The following is a 16467-nucleotide window of genomic DNA, read 5'->3' as shown; positions in this document are numbered from 1 at the left end:
TCTTATTTTAGGACTTACTTTTTATTAAAATGAACTCTTGCATATTTACACTACAGAAATAAACATTATTTGCAAGCACAATACAGTAGAGTCCTTACAAATGCACTGCCTCTGGGAAAAGCAACTTTGCTCCTTAAGCAGATTTTGTTTCGTTATCATGTCTTTGTTGAAGAGAAGTTTCATTGTATATGATTGGCATAATTCGGGGCCCAGAAAATACATTCATTTGGGAAGATTGTTCATTTAGTGGCCAAGATAATTGTATGTCCCTCCCTAGATGGAGATTTTTGTTGATTTAACAATTTTCCTCCTTTCATTGGAAACTTCTTTCAGGACAGCTTTTCTAGAAGGTAAAGATTGGTATACGCAAGCACCAGGGGACATTATTCAACAACAGGTTTATTTGCCTTCTCTGTAGGGTGGCTTAACCCATTTTGGTTCTGTAGTTAATGTCCCAGTGAACATTTGCTAGGAGCTCCTTCTATCAGAATAAGGAGCAAACTTCAGGTCTACCCTTAAATCCTAAACTGCCTCTTCAGAATACAATCATAGCAAAAGAAAACTGGCCCTCACAACAATTAGTTCTAAGAAGTGGTTGAGGTTACACAGTCAGGCCAAAGACGGAGGGTAACCAGACCAGAGGCTCCTAACCTAGCTCATTCAATAACACAGGTGAAAGCAAATATTGTTAGCGGCTAACATCATAGCATGAGCAAATGACTCCCAAACACATAAAAGGTGATTCTTTCAAAGATGGAGAAGTCTTAGCCCATTCCTTCCGATACCCTTGCACCCTTTTGCTTTTCATTAAATTGCAATGAACCACATATCAAAAGCCAAGTAGAGTTATCAGAATTAAGGGAAATTCTAATTTTGATTGATCCCACTATGCATCTTGAGACGTCCCTGCCCTCACGTTACTGAGGACTTAGAATATGCAAATGTACCGTCATGTTCCTAAACTTATTCCTTCTTTTTTCATAAAGTAAGCTTAAAGATAAATGTTTACAAATCAACCCAGTCATCATTTCTTCATTTTAATGCTTAAACGCTTCATTTTGATTGCTGCCTTTTTGACATTTCACCAAGGAAATATGTTTGCGTGTTTGCAATGCCATTGAATCAGCAATTAGATCTCCATATTCCAGATGTTATGAGAGTTTTCAATGCATCTCCCAATAAAATTTATTTCTGAACTTTGGGAAGGAAAAAAACAAATGTACTTTGTATAAATTAAGCACATTATCCTTATTTTTCTAATTGCTAAATTTAACACAGGGAGGGCTTCTGAATTTATTAATTCAAAATTTTCACATCATTCTACATAATACTTTTCTTGCAATGAATATGATTTTGAGTTATTTATAAGAATGACTTATGCATTTTGGTTCACTTTTTTTCCAGTGGAACAGAAGACATGGAGTTGAATTTCTGCTCTTAACAGCACGCTACACTTGCCATCCTTACAAGTCTCTCTTGAGCCTTGGCACCTGGCTGGCACAGGAAATTTATTGTCAAAAGTGGACAAAGAAAAATGTAATTCTGGTCTCATCGTGCCTGCATTAAGACTTTTGGAGCTGCTTAATTCCCTTCCTGCAGACCTTGCACTGCTTTGATTCTCCACCTGCTCACAGGGCTAGCTCGGAAGTACTGCTCCTGTGGCCCCTTGGCTACCGTGTGTCACTCCAGAGCAATCCAATACCAACTTTTTCCTCTTTTACCTCCTTGGTGAACTAAATATACGCCTTCCTAGGTCTTTGCAATAGACTCTAATTGACTCTATTAAAAATACAGTAAACCAAAATGGCTATCCTATGTGCAATTTGGCACCACCAACATTTAAATGGGAATGCAAAGGTGTCTCTGTGAGGAGCCATCCTGAGTGGCTTCAGATATAGTTGTGGGAGGGGAGAAAATAAAATGCTCTCCAAGATTTTGTTTGCCTGAATTGGAAATGCAGACCAAATCCTCATCTCCATTAAGGTAGGAGCATGGCTAAGTAAGCAGTAATCCTTCCCAGTGGCCCTCCTTGCAGGCCACACCCATCACCACGGAGAGCCCTGGCGGACGGCTGAAGTTCCCTTCCCGCCATTACTCCTGTGACAACTCTTTGGCATTTTCTCCTCTCATAAGAAAATGACACAACTCAGTGCTCCTTGTGATGGAAGGATTTTTCTTCGTGTTTACCCAGTTCTAAAGGGTAACACTAGTAGAGTTTGACTCCCTGTTCTCCTCCCATCCGCAAAATGTTTGCAGATGCCTCCTTCTAGCCCAGCCCACCTCCTGAAAAACGCTCCTGAGCAAAAACTCATCTGTTAGTAATAGAACTGAAAAATGTCTTATTCCGGCTAGAAGTGGTACAAGAGCTGCTACTGCTCCAGCAAATTTATTTTGCCTTTCAAGGGTTTAATTGCACACAACATGGTGCAGTTTTGATTAATCCTTCAGAATTTAATATATACTCTGGGGGGGTCAATATGTTGCTTCTTCATGCATCGCTATCATGGGAGTAACCGGAATGCATTTAAACACCACAGGAGGTACACTTCTCAAACTTACCTGGCCCTGCCAACGGTAAAAAGTGCTCATTAATGACTCGATCCAGGAGGGGAGAAAGCAGAGGGGGCAGGCTTCCTCCCTGACGCTATTTCTGGTTTGCTTGGCAGGCACGGTTCCCTTGGGGAGGTCCCAGGTGAGGCACACACTGGAATCTTCCAGGCTTATGCCCTGATCATTTTAATGAGAAAGCAGTGTCGAAATATTGGCACCTCGCATCCAGCCAACATATGGAGAAGCTGTACAGGCACTTAATTGAACTGTTTTAAGATTATGAAGGGTACAGTCAACTGGGTCAATGAGCGTTTATTCTGTGAACTTGGGCTATAAAGAGGTCATTCAAAGGTAGTAAGTCCATTTGCCATTTACACAAAGAATAATCTGTTAAATTCTACAATCCGTGTCCCACAATTGGATTTCTGAGGAGCATGGAAAGACATAGAGTTACAGTGCATCACTAAACTTGTAAACATGCAAAGTAAGATCTCGAGGCTGGAGCATTAAGATAGGCAAGCTCTAAGTTACTCAACCCTCTCCGGAAAGTCAGGATCAGAGATGAAGAGCCACAGGAACAGCACTTGGAAATGCCGCACGTGGGAAGTCATCTACCAAACGTCCTCAGGAGAGAGGTCCCCTTCAGCAGAAGCACAGCAATAAAACAGAGCATGAAATGTGGAGTCGGAGAAGAGCTCACATCTTGGCTCTCCCTCGCTCTGTGTAATGTTAAACAGCCTTTCCCAGCCTGTTTCCTCACCTGAAAATTGTAATATTAGACCTGTCTCAGGAGGGCTGTGTCATGAACTGAACTGTGTCCCCTGAAATCCATATGTTGAAGTCCTGACTCCCGATACTCAGCATGTGACTGTATTTGGAGATAGGGCCTTTAAAAACTAATTAAGGTAAAATGGACCTGGGGTCAGTGGCTCACGCCCGTAATCCCAGCACTTTGGGAGGCTGAGGTAGGTGGATCACGAGGTCAGGAGTTCGAAACCAGCCTGACCAACATGGTGAAACCCCATCTCTACTAAAAATACAAAAATCAGCCAGGTTTGGTGGTGCGTGCCTATAATCCCAGCTACTCAGGAGGCTAAGGCAGAAGAATCGCTTGAACCTGGGAGGTGGAGGTTGCAGTGAGCCAAGATTGTGCCACTGCACTCCAGCATAGGCAACAAAGCAAGACTCTGTCTCAAAAAAAAAAAAAGTAATTAAGGTAAAATGAAGTCATATAGGTAGGATCTAATGTCATATGCCTGGTGTCCTTACAAGAAGAGGAGATTAGGACATAGACATACAGAAGGATGTCCATGGGAAGACACAGGGAGAAGACGGCCATCTATGAACCAAGGAGAAGGGCCTCAGAAGAAAACAACCCTGCCAATACCTTGATCTTGTACCTCCAGCCCCCAGAACTGGGGTTACATAAATTTCTGTTGCTTAAGCCACCCAGTCCATGGTACTTTGTTATGGTAGCCCAGGCAAACTAAGACAGGGCATTAGGAATCTCCAGTGCAATCAGATACAATAGGTACTCAGCACAGCACAGGCCCTCAAGGAATGCTAGTTCCCATTCCACTCTCCCCAACCCCATTTTACAGATGCACAAAGAGAAACAGATCCACAAGATGAATTGCCTAAAGGGGATACAGGGAGTGAGAAAAGAGAAAGTCACCTTCCAAAATTGAGAGACCCTTGCCTGGTCTACTGGTCCATACTGCCTCCCACAAGAAATGGTAGCACAGTGGGCATAGAGAATCGCTTCAAACAAAAGGTTAGATGACACTCCTGGCTTCTGGCCATGGGAAGATTCATATCTCAATGTAACTTCAATGTTCCTAAGCCACCGACAAGGGGTCAGTGGCAGATCATTGCGTACAAGCAAACAGTTTTTTCAAAATCCTTTCCCTGAAATGGTATCCAAACAATCAAACAAGAGCTAGCCCATTTTTCCCCCTCAAACCCAGGTAAAACAACTGGATAATTCTATGATGACAACAAGCCCAGTTACTAAGCACCACCCCCATCTAACATGATCATAAAAACCTTTCTCAGTCAGATTTATGGATTGTCATGCAAGCCCCTGAAGAGCTCCTTGCCAGAGGGAAAACCAGGACACTAGAAGGCCAGGTCACATGAGCATAGAACCCAAAGTTCAGAGCATATAACTACCCACACCCCTGGTCTGTGTGCTCACCAGATTAAACCAGCTACAATATGTCTAAAAGTTAGAACAACAAACACACTGCCAGGTTTGCAGTTAACCTGCAGTCAGACAGGGCCACCTGGTCATGCGTCCCCCACCTTTTAATTCCCCCTGAAGGTCAGAGAACTCACCCACAACCTGAGAGCATATCCACCCACAGCCTGTTCCAAGTCAGTTTCTCTAGTTAAGTCAGGTCTCTCTCAACCTCCAATTCTTGGCAGTTTTAAGAGCCAGAACCAAAGGGACAATTGGACACAGTCCAGTTGCAGTGAAATTAGAAGCTGCCTTAGATACACTAGGGCATACAGAACAAGCACTTGTTTACTCAACATATAAGTTAAGGTCAACATGGGAAGGTATGCTTCCTGTTCACAAATCCTTGAGGGCTGTTTGTTTTGGGGCCTCTGGTTGTTCCTGGTGAAACCCCAGAGTTAAGTGCCTGGAAGCAACCAACCTGATCACATGAAATGCACTTTCTTTTGCAAATCACTGAAGTCTTAGCAAGCCTAACAGGATTTAGTTCCTGCTTGTTCTTGTTAAGAAGCAAAAGAGAAGAACTCTGTCTCTCCTTCTCTTCTCACAATGGCAAAGGCCTTTGGCCATTAAAATGGTCAGCTCTCCCTGTAGCCTACCAACTCAATTCAACGAAAAACAGCAGAAATCCATGGCAATGCAAAGATCCTAGTGTGTGCATATGAATACATTTCACCCTGTCTGAAAACACACAGAGACTGTCTATTAAACTAGAGTATTGATTTTGAGACTGGCTCCTTTAACCTACAAGACACTCTGTGGCCTCTGTCCCAGCACATCCTTTAACTTCTTATGTTTTGGGCAAGATATTGTGATCCACCAAAGGAAGCTTGTTTCCATTAGCAGTCTCTCCTTGAAAACTCTGTGGAGTTCTTCAGTGCAATTTTTCTTCCTTTGAATCAAGGGTGGATGCAAAGTGTGTTAAACTATTTCAACCAGAAGCAAGTTACTAAGTTGCTTTCCTCCACTATCAGAAACTTTTTTTTTTTTTTTTAGACGGAGTCTATCTCTGTAGTCCAGGCTGGAGTGCAGTGGCATGATCTCAGCTCGCTGCAAGCTCCACCTCCTGGGTTGACGCCGTTCTCCTGCCTCAGCCTCCAGAGTAGCTGGGACTACAAGCGCCCACCAACACACCTGGCTAATTTTTTTGTATTTTTAGTAGAGACGAGGTTTCACCATGTTAACCAGGATGGTCTCGATCTCCTGACCTCATGATCCACCTGCCTTGGCCAAGAAACTTCTAATGACACATTTCCAGAAAATTTTTGTTGAATAGTTATTTCTTTAAAAATCAACTGACTTGAAATCACTCTAAATGTAAAATGCTCAGAATGTTTGAGTAAAAAACACTTTTTACAGACAATAAGTGAAGAGAAAAACAGACTATTGCTATTAACTGATGCCATATCATCCAAATGATCCCATTTAGTGAGAAATCTGCAGAATCTCAACATGAAGATCATTATCCCCGGACGTATTTCCCATCCTCCTGGCTCTGAGGACACCCAAGGATTCTTGACTGCGCGTGTTAGCATCCTGTGCGTGCCCTTGTATGAGGGTACACTTACTTCCTTCGCACATATTAATAAGCATTTGAGCACAAGCATCAGGCAGACTGCACACTCGATGACTCACAAGGGAAGTGCTCATTTGTGAGCTTAAATGCTGGAACTGAGTGCACCAAAAAGGAGGTCTGTAAAGCTGTGGTCCATTATGGCTTAATTATCCACAGGATTAAACCTAAAAGGCAACATCTCTGAAACAAGTTCATCTGAAAACCCAGCTGAAAGCCTTTCCAAAAAACAAACAAACAAATGAAAACAGGTTTGTTCCTTCCCTGTGACAAATGGAAAAGTGCTGGGGTCTCTCCAGGTACCACGCCCACCATCAGCCCTACCATTCCAGAGGTCTTGGGGAGAGAGGGTCACTCGGTCAGGAGCCAAAACCTGCCTTTGATGTCTCCTTGCCATCTGTCTGTGTGAAACACTAGGCCACAAGGCATGAGTGGGTAAGAGAATGCATTCGCCCTCAGCACCAGAGCCAAGGGTAAACACAAGGTGTGGTGGAGGACCAGGACTGGAAATAAATCCATCTTTGAATGCAAAAAACACAGGCAGAGATAAAGGTGGGGACAGATAAAGATAAACTTGAGTTATATTCAGGAAAGCATTCGTCTCGGGTCACCTATCTGATCACAGGCCCTGTAATCACATTGCTTTAAGACAGGAACAAGGAATTTCTTTTGTTCACAACAATGCCAAGGATCTGTGATTTTGTGACCGGGTCATTGGACAATGCTACATCGAAAACTTTCTGAAAATAGCACTCTCTTCAAAGGTACCTGTCGCCAGAAGAGGATGATGATAATACACTCTGCCCTCAACTTAGACACCATTCGTGGCTCTAGAAATTCCTAAAAGGAATGCCAGGACTTGGGCGTAAGGAAAGCTGAATTATATGACAGTGGCCTAAAAATAGAATTCTGCTGACAAAAGGGAGACAAAGAAAGGTGAATCTCTTTCTTTGTGCTCACATACCTGAGAGAAACGTGACTCAGGAGGATTGGTTCAAACCCCTAGTTCCTGATGAACGTGCTTATCCTCAGAAACAATCGAGAGACACTTGCCCTTTCAGACTAGGAGGAGGCATTTCCCCCATCCCAATCAGCTCCTCCCCAAAAGAGAACAAAGATAGAGACAGTCCCATCCAAAAAGGAGGGTGCCAAGAGTGCTCGTGGCAATGCAGACATATCTGTTTTCCCTTCTCTAAACCATCTCAAATAATTCTCCCAATCACAAGGGACTAACAGAAGTTAGGAAACTCTAGGGAGTGCTAATCACCAAACGCAGGCTTCGAACAGCCATTAGGGCACTGGAAGATGCTGAGTCAGGATCCCTAGAGCTGTGAGTTAGGCAGAGAAGGTTGGGGGGAGGGGGGAAAGCAGAAAAAAATCCCTTGCTCCAGAGGAACTCCAATGCAACTCTGACCAAATGATGCCTTCTATGGCTCACGAGATGCCAGGTGCATGGAAGAGTCACAGAGAACAAGACCTTGGCCAAGTGGCCTCAGCGTTCACATGACCAGTCCCCTGCCTACGCAGGGTTTGCCCATCCCTTAGGGAATTCACTGCTAGTAGCATCTACACAGTGGACACAGGTGGAGGTTGTGAAATGTCTTCACCATCATCAGCGTTGACTCTGTGCTTAAAATTTGCTGGGCTTATAGAGTATAATACCAGATTTGGGGTTTATTAACCAGCTCTGCCAAGGTATGCACGTCTCAGACTAATGAGTAGGGGCCACAAACAAAGTGGCTAGAGGTGAAGAATATGCCATTCAAGGAATTGCTTATCAAGCAAAAGCAGGAAGGCCCTAGGGAAAATGGTGCACGCTTCCCTCCTTCCAATGCCACAGCTATCTCACTACAAGCTGTCATCTCGAAATGACCATCGAGGCATCGAAAATTCAAATGCGAGCGGCTGGTGAAGGAATGTTGCTTGTTTTTATAGCATATCTTACTTGCTTGGAGGCAAAATCTGTTGCTGCATTTGGACTCCAGAGAGAACAAGCTGCATCTCTCCCTTCAGGATCTAAAGATGTGACCATCTGAAGCAAAGAAAGAAACACTCAGTTTCCTTCCGTGAAAATAAAAATCTCTGCAGGTTGATAGGTTCTAAGAATAACCGCCAGGAAAAGGAGCCACGTTACTAATCAGGGCACAAAGTCAGCTACCAAATAGTGACTCAAAAACCGTGGCATCAAGCTAAAAATGATCACCCATAAAACTAATTTATGAACCTTTCGTGAGGCGCTCAAAGAACTATTTAGCTTTCATAATATTATTCTAAGAGAGTCATCAGGTAGTACCACATACACGAAACAAATTAAATCACCAGGGCCCACACAATCCAAGCACCTCACATGACAGTGTTGACGTGTAATTCCTTCCACAAACATTTATTGACACCAGCCTCCATAAAGTATTTGAAGCACTGGAGTTGCAGGAAAGAAGAAAAGATGGCAAAATTCCCTGCTCTTGTGGTACTTACATTTTAGGAAGTAGAGATGGAGCGCTAATAAATAAGCAAAATGTATATTACATCAGAGGGTGATAAGAACTGTGGAGAAAAACAAGGCGGGGAAAGGAGAAATAGGAGTGCTGGGGTTGGACTTTAAAAATAGGGAAGGGGCTGGGCACGGTGGCTCGTGCCTATAATCCCAGCATTTTGGAAGGCTGAGGCAGGCAGATCGCTTTGAGCTCAGGAGTTTGAGACCAGCCTGGGCAACATGGTGAAACCCTGTCTCTACTAAAAATACAAAAATGAGTCAGGTGTTGTGGCGGGCGCCTGTAATCCCAGTTACTTGGGTAGCTGAGGCAGGAGGATCGCTTGAACCCAGAGGTGGAGGTTGCAGTGAGCCGAGATCACACCCCTGCATTCCAGCCTGGGTGACAGAGTGAGGCTCCATCTCAAAAAATAAACAAATACAAACGGGGAGGAGGTGGTCAGGGAAGATCTCACAGAGAAGACGATAGTTTAACAAGACCTCAAGGAGATTAGGGCATTGATCATGTGGGTCACCAGAAGAAGAGCTTTCCAGAGAGACGGAGTGGGATGAGCCAAGGCACTGAGACCAGAGTTCTAAGTTTTAGAATTATAGGTGTAGGGAAAGGAAAAGAGATTAAAACCTCTCTTTTAGGCCTGAGCCTGGTGCATATCTGAGGCTGGATGCTCAAAAACCAGTAAGGAAGCCACCGTGGTTTTTATAAAATAATAAGTGTGCTCAGTAACAGAAACACAGAGGAGTAAAATGTTATTATTATGTGGGGAACAAAGCAAGTAAGGAAATTATCAGCATGCAGTGAAACTATACCAATTGAAAAACATGCATATATGTATCTTTCAAAAATAGAATACATACCAAAAATGTTAACAGCGGTTATTTGGGGTAAAGGAGAATTATGAAGATTAGGAGTGATGTTTATTCTCTTCTTTTTCAATCCTTTAATTGTTCATTCAGAAAACGTTTACGGAGAGTCTGCTGTACCCCAGGCACTGGGGACGTAATGGTGTAGGGACAGACAGCCTCTCCCTCCTAACATGACCTTCCAATAGGGGAGGGGGCAATATAAACTTCAAGAAATAGGCGAACGCCACTGCAAGCTGTAACATGTGCTGTGAAGAATCAAGCAATAGCTGCAATTGAGAAGAGCCGGTTTAGGAGAAAATGGTAAGGGAAGGTCTCACTGAGGAGTTGACTTGGGGTGAACCCAAAAGGATCAAAAAGAGAAGAGCTGATCAAGCAAGAATAGTGGGAAGAGCTTCTGAACTGGAAAAGTATATGATGATACGAATATAAATAGCTTTTGTAACAAAAAATAGCCTACATATTAGACAGATAGATGGATGGATGGATGGATAGATAGATACATAGACAGATGCACAGTCTTAATTACATGACTGTGCCAAGCATTTTGATCACTTGTTTATTAAATAAGCATTTATCGGACATATATGCAAACAACCGAGCTAGGAATAAAGTTATAAATAACACAGACATGGTCCCTGTTGTCAGGAAGGCTTAAGTCAAATCAGAGGCAAAACCAGGATCTCAGAACTGCCACTTGGCATTACAGCAAATTGGGGACAAGCCAGTGATGAATTTCAGGAACCTGGCAGTCTTACTCCAAGTTTGCTTCAAGCTTGGAGCAAAAATAGCAGCAAAACTGGTTTTCTTTAGCATGCTTTTGACTGAACAACAAGTACATGTGTTTTTCACTTATTCACTCATTCATTCAACCAGCCCCTACTGGCCACATGCTCTGCATTGCTACAGTGCTAAGAGGTAAAGGGATGATGAAGGAAGAATGATTTCCCTGAAGGGGCTTATGGCCTATTTGCCAGGATATGCAGGTAAACAATTACAATATAGACAGCATCCCAAAAAAGTGTCTGCACAGTTTAGCCCTGTGATGATTAACATGTATTTTAGCGAATAGAATGGACAGATGGTAACTGTTTTGATTACCTTAAAATTATAAATGTCCAAGATGCCTGCCGCTAGTGCCAATGTGTAGGATTTACAATGTAAACTTCAGAAAGGTATACGTTCTTATTAGGACATTCAGTGACCTAAGGAAATCTCTGATGGAGATATACATAGGTCTGAGATTAAAAATTAGGGAAATGCCTACTTGATGGCTTAAAGACAACTTCCCAGGAGAAGTGATGCTGGAGCTGTTTTGAAACCAAGTGGAAGTTATCCAGTGGCTTGGGATATTCATATTCAGATGTGCAACCTGAGATTTACAGCCAGGACCCTACGCCGTACCATGTCTGGCCTTGTGTGCAGACCCAGGGGATGACACTGATCCCTGCTTCTTGCTCCAGAAAGCTGCATGGAAAGGAAACCTGAGCTTGAGACTAGTGCAGAGAGGGAGCCACTGAGAAAGGGCTCACCTCTCTCCTTCTCGCCCCACTAGCCTTGCCCTTCTCCCTCCGCTTTCCCCTTTTCTATCCGTCCTCCTTTGGACCTTTATTGTCACCTCATCTGGAGGTTAGAACGCAGTGAGCAACCCTAGAAAATAGATAGTCTGTTCAAATAAATGTTAGCCCTCCTCTGAGGCTGACATTTGGCAAAATCACCGAGGTGGTATTTTGATATTTTGTGTCTCAGTCAGGGACATGTGTGTTTTCACTTTGCAAGCTCTGTGCAGGCAATAAACATTTCGGGTTTTTTTTTTGTTATTGTTGTTGTTGTTTTTGCTTTCAGTAAAAGTACTAACGTTTTTAGTCTGGATCTTGGGTGCCAGCAATAATCAATATCTTGCATGACACTCCATACCCTTCTGCAGTCTCAAGCACTTCTGTTTTATATAAAAGCTAGTGTTGAGTGAGTGTGTGTGTGTGTGTGTGTATATATATGTGTATATATATATACATGCCAGGCACAGGGCACTTTACATGTATTTACATATTTCATCCTCATAACTCTCCTATTAGCTCCACTTTATAGAGGAATGAAGAGATGAAGCACTTTGCCCAAAACACTCAGCTAATACCAGCACCCAAGCCCAGCCAGTCCGGCTTCAAACCCACTTTGCACTTGTAACCCTCACAGCATGGTGCCTTGAGCTACCCTTTCATGGTAGATAGCGCCATATGACCATTTCTGCTAACAGATAATAGTTGATAACGCCATTTGACCATCTCTGCTTACAGCACAACAGTTCAAATATTAGTGTCTTGCCAACATCACATCATCTGACCCTTAACCTGCTTCTTGCATCTATTGCAGTTGTTTCTTTTTGTTTTCTGTAAAACCCTCGTGCCCTGAAAGGCCTTGTGACCAGAATGGCAGATGCTGCCTTGGGAAATGCGAGGACTGTCCTTCCCAGCTTGGGTAATCCCATTTGTAGAAGAAGCAATGTTTAAAAATCACCTCATTCCTCTAGGTTGGACAAAAAAACAAAATAATACCACATTCGACTTAGGTTTATAAACACCCAGTATGAGACAGCTAGAGACAGCAGGATAATTCCAGACGCATAACAAACAAATAGCAAATTTAATAGTGTGGGCCTTGTTTATACTTCTGCCATCAACTTTAATGATGAGCCTATTTATGCTAAACTTCACTATGTTATTGAAGTCATTAGTGCCTGTAAGTGAGCGATAATGTTCCATGAAACTTCCACAAGGACGTGTGGCTTTCTCTGAATCTTACATTTCCATGTTGGGAGAGGCAGGTCCCAGGAGTATTTTCACACATAGGCCTAGAACACCTATTGGGTATTATGCCCCAGAGAGTGGCCTTGAGGCCAACTGAGTTTGAGAATGCACACTAAAGAGAGTTAAGTCGGTTTGTCTTACCTCAAAACCTGTAACAAGTTAGAAAACATGAATGTGTCTTCTGAACCTCCAAGATGAGACACACTGTGTCAGGTTTTCTGAAAGTATGGGCCAAAGAAACTTTTGAGAAGGTGACAAAGAGTCACTCTTCTATTAGTCCATTAAAACACTAGTTTAATGGCTGTTGAATTGGAGAGCTGTAGCAAAACCAGTGTTTAATGCAAAACCAAAGTACAGACAGAACACATATGAGTTCATTACTGAGCATTAATAATGTGCATGCCTAGCTAGCAGCACTGGCATGCACATTTGTGCAAATGTGAAGTCCTCATTTAAAAGGACTCAGTAAAGTTAGAATCAAAGCTTCAACAAAGAACCTCAAAACTCTGGATGAGTGTCACCGCTCTATCAATGTAAACCAGAAGTCTCATGTAACCTCAAGTATCCCTCCACTTGGGACCAGGGGCACCTCGGTCTGCTGACTAGGGAGGCACAACGTCATTAGATCCTAATAGGAGGCATATATTAAAGATCCAGTCTGCATCAGCATTTTCTCCCAAAGATGAGCTGTTATTAGCAGACAAGCTGCATGCTGCCTAAATGAGGCCTGAAAGATAAAATCAATACGATGGCCAACACCAGACCTTAACAGCGGGTCAGAAGAGAGTTGGTTGGAATGGGACACTAGGGGAATTCTCATGCAACAAACATTAGCAGCTTCTGACAGTGTCCCCTCATCGGAGAAGTCTTCCCTGACCACCTTATTTGAGGAAGCACCCTAGTGGCTCTCCGGCCCACTTCCTTGATATTCTTTTCCACACCACTTATTATCTAATATTATTTTATTATTTGTATTTCCTGCCTCCCCTCTGTAGAATGCAAGTTTCATGAGGTCAGGAATGTAACTGTCACATTCATCACTGTAGCCCCCGTGCCTGGAACAGTGCTTGCCACCAAGTAACAACCCCATAGAGACTTGTTCAGTATTAAGGGATGCTCTGCTTTTAGGGAACTCAGATTCAGGCGAACAGGTATCTAGCCTTAGGAGTGACAGTCTTGGGTTTTCATTGACACCAATTGTCAGTCCTCCTCACATTTACACTGGCCTTATTCTAACCCAGGGCAAGAGAGGCAGAGAAATCAGGAAGGCCAGAGTAAACCGGGCAGAGCTCTGGTGCAGAGGCAAATTGTCACATAGGCCCTTGGACTCATGCTTGAACCACAAAGTCGGGTTGATCAAGAAGGGTTCAGTGAGACAGGGGATCCATGAGCTAGGGGTTGCTTCCCAGCTTTCTGAATCAGAAGAGACAATGCCAAAGTTTAGCATCAGCCTTCTGATACAGGCTACATTTCAAAGCCTTGAAGCACTTGAGAGGGCTCCTCTCTGTGTCCTTTCTGGTTTTCCCACTCGGCTGTACTGGGCACGGCTTATTGTCTGTCCTGCCCACAGCCCCTTCTGAAGAACCTGAATCATTCAGTCACCCTGAACAGGTCTGCCCACCCCTCTACCCATCTTGGCAAACTGAACTGAAAATGACCACAAGGTCAGAGCCAGTCAACCCATAGACTGACTAGTGGCCAATCAGCTCAAATTCTTCTGAGAGAGCATCTAGGAAGGAACCACAGAGATCATCATCTCTGTGAGTCCTAAGCAATGGAACAGTGAGGTCTTATTTAGGATATGCAGTCACATTGGTCAATGAATGAGCAGAAGGAAATGGTGAAACCCATCTCTACTAAAATACAAAAAAATAGCCGGGTGTGGAGTGTGCCTGTAATCCCAGCTACACGGGAGGCTGAGGCACGAGAATCACTTGAGCCCGGGAGGCAGAGGTTGCAGTGAGCTGAGAAGAAGCCACTGCATTCCAGCTTGGGCTACAGAGTGAGACTCCATCTCAAAAAAAAAAAAAAAAAAAAAAAAACAGAGAAGCTGGATAAAGCAGAAATGAGGTACAGTATGGCTTCTGCAACTGGAAAACTTTGAAAATCCAGTCCCCAATTTCTTAGAGACAGAGAGAGATGCTTTCCACTGCAATAGGATGCCTAAATCCAGATCACCTAACATCTGATCAGCTTGCATTTCCCATATTCTACACCATTTCTCCCCCAACAAACACACATTACTTTAACTAGACCATGTGGCTTTCCTGATCTCACAACCAAATATATTCCTCGCTAGAACACCTGCTTTGGATCTAAGATGCACTAGCATTCAGATCCTTGAAATCTTGTCCCTGTATCTTAGGTTCCTAAGGGCTATCTACACAAATTCTGTTTTCCACCCTTCCTTCATGGTCCTGCTGTAATCCTGCCTGTTCTTCAACATCCTTGAGTCCCAGTAGAATGATTACTCCCTCTTATGAACTCAGTCATAATCTCTAACTCCATGTAACACCTACTGAAATTCCCTACCACCTTCCCACCTTTCCCTATTTGTGGAGCAGCTACTATGTGATCTGTCAAGTTCCGGATATTATAAGATGTAAGCAGCATAGCCTCCGACCTCAAGGAGCTCCTAGCAAGATGAAAAGAAACTGGCACATCAACATGAGCCATAGAACAAAACGTTGTGAACTAAGCAAAACAACAAATGGGCTGAGAACCCTGAGATCTCCTGGGTAGGTTCAGGGTCAGAACTGGTGCCTATGTGTCTGTGACGCATCCTAAGTTCAAACAGGCTAAGTCAGGTGAACTGATTACTTGCTCACCATATATATCAAAGCTAAAGGTATCTGTAAGACACAGAAAAGAAACGTACTTAGAAAGGCTTCTATCATGTAGACATGGACATGATACATGTTTGTCAAGGCAGATGAAAAATACCTCTTCTCCACAAGTAAGGACATTCACAAACAGTAGCTGAGACAACTCATTACTGACATAAGACTAACTGCCTCTCTAAATGCAATGTAAACACATGTGTTTGATTTATCTGTCAAAACTCCAACATGCTCACTAGCATCAAAGGCTGCATTCAAATCATACTGCATCCAAATGTTCATCTCTGTGTAGTCTTCTCTTTCACTATGCCCATTAAAATTATTACTGTACTTATTTGTAAATTGGGGGGGACATGTTTAAATGAATGACAAAAATAACATTGGCAAAATACAAACAGAATCCTGAAAAATGTATGGGAATAAAGAATAAAATCACTCTGATGAAGAATTTTCTATATGAGTACAGTTTCTATTAGCGTTATCTATCTTGCATGGTGAATCAAGAATAATGAAGATATGCCACCTGTATATATTTCCATAATTCATTATTTGCTCCTAAAGCCAATATTTCTCAAAGACAAAACCAAAGCAAGCAGTATTAATGAGTTGTTGGATTTGGAAATTTCAAAAAGATTTTAATATCTAGCATCTTCTATGACAATCTTCTAATTAAAAAAAATAAATAAGTTGGCAGTGAAAAGACACAACCTGTACCCACAGAATTAGGCTGAGGTTAAAGCAGAAAGGTCTGTTGGATTGCCGTTTTTATTACTAATTTACTTTGTTCATTTAGGGAATCACTTTGCTGCCATTAAAAGCTTGGGTTTCATATATTTTATAATTTACACACATTTCCTGATGTGAATGAGCTGTGCAGTTTGTAAGAGCTCAGACAAACTCTCTTCTAATGGTCCAATAGATGCAGATGTTCTTAAAATGGACTTGCAAATAGAATGGAAACGCCACTGTGCCTGCCATTCTAGAACAAATCCTGAGCAGTATGGAAGCTTTGTTTAGCAGTTATATATGTTTTTAGTTCCTCCTGTATTCAGCTAGTCATGAAATAATAGAAATTAAGAGGGGCCTTCCTGGCCTTAACTGTTTTCATC

At 42.8% G+C, this 16467-nt stretch overlaps 1 protein-coding gene across 4 annotated transcripts in view; it reads right to left on the bottom strand.

The window, feature by feature from the left end:
- The window catches only part of PPARGC1A (PPARG coactivator 1 alpha), a 684515-nt gene that overhangs the window by 344978 nt on the left and 323070 nt on the right, over positions 1–16467 (bottom strand). Inside the window, exon 1 of one of the 4 annotated variants that reach the window (XM_031664089.1) lies at positions 4888–4911. The exons of the other annotated variants lie outside the window; for them this stretch is intronic. The gene's annotated coding sequence lies outside the window, so the exon portion shown is untranslated. Of the gene's footprint in view, positions 1–4887; positions 4912–16467 lie in introns of those variants that run through there. 4 annotated transcript variants of the gene reach the window in all.

This window comes from Papio anubis, chromosome 3, assembly GCF_008728515.1.
Source record: "Papio anubis isolate 15944 chromosome 3, Panubis1.0, whole genome shotgun sequence".
NCBI lineage: Eukaryota > Metazoa > Chordata > Mammalia > Primates > Cercopithecidae > Papio > Papio anubis.
This window is presented reverse-complemented; position numbering and strand designations above follow the sequence as displayed.